The sequence below is a fragment of the Nematolebias whitei genome, chromosome 12 (assembly GCF_014905685.2).
Source record: "Nematolebias whitei isolate Nwh7 chromosome 12, NemWhi1, whole genome shotgun sequence".
Lineage (NCBI taxonomy): Eukaryota > Metazoa > Chordata > Actinopteri > Cyprinodontiformes > Rivulidae > Nematolebias > Nematolebias whitei.
Window position 1 is genome coordinate 47,645,809 of NC_056509.1, and position 960 is coordinate 47,646,768.

The following is a 960-nucleotide window of genomic DNA, read 5'->3' on the forward strand; positions in this document are numbered from 1 at the left end:
CTAATGCTAATATTACAGCTAATATTACAGCTAATATTACAGCTAATACAACTAAAGCTATTTGTAGTTTTAAGCTAGAATTTTCTAACTTTTTGCTAATTTTAGCTGTTTTGATACATTTGACTTTGCAGTTTGCAGAAAATATAAATTAGTTTTGGTGCAATATTCACTCAGTTTAGCTTTAGCGTTGTTTTACTAACTTTAGCTTCTGCTCATTTTACCCAGTTCTGCCTCTGAATGTTTTAACGTTTTCAGCTCAGTTTTAGCTCCTGCAGCACATTTCAGCTCTAATTCAACTGTTGTTTCTCTAGTGTTGAATAAATGTGACAAACTTAACTTTATATGGTGTTGAACTATAAAACAAACATTAAACGTTTTCCTGACATTAAACATTCAGTGTGACAGAATGTTCTCCAGAAGATTTCAGAACATTTTTAAATGAATTTCTGAAATGGGGTCTGCACCCAACGTAAACAGAGCACTTTTCTCTGTACAGCCAACAAATGTTCATAAATACGTACAAATACTTAAAAATGATCAGACTTCTTTGTCCCAAACTATTTATGGGCAGACGTCACTAATGATGACCTGTTCTCCATCACTTTGACTCTTGATGTAAACAAACACACCTGTCAGCTGCTGACAATTATATTTAACTTATTATATACTGCACATACTGCATACTAAATTATGTATTTAACTTAATCTGTTACATACTACATATACTACATACTAAATTATGTATTTAACTTAATCTGTTACATACTACATATACTACATACTATATATATATTATATTTAACTTAATGTTCTCATCGATATGAGTAAAAACGTGTTTTGTTTATTTCATATAATCTTAGTTTCTGACACGGCTGCAAAGAGATCCTGTATGTTCCACAACGAGCCCGTTAACAAGACACAAGACCCTAATTTAAAATAAAGACACAAGACCCTAATTTA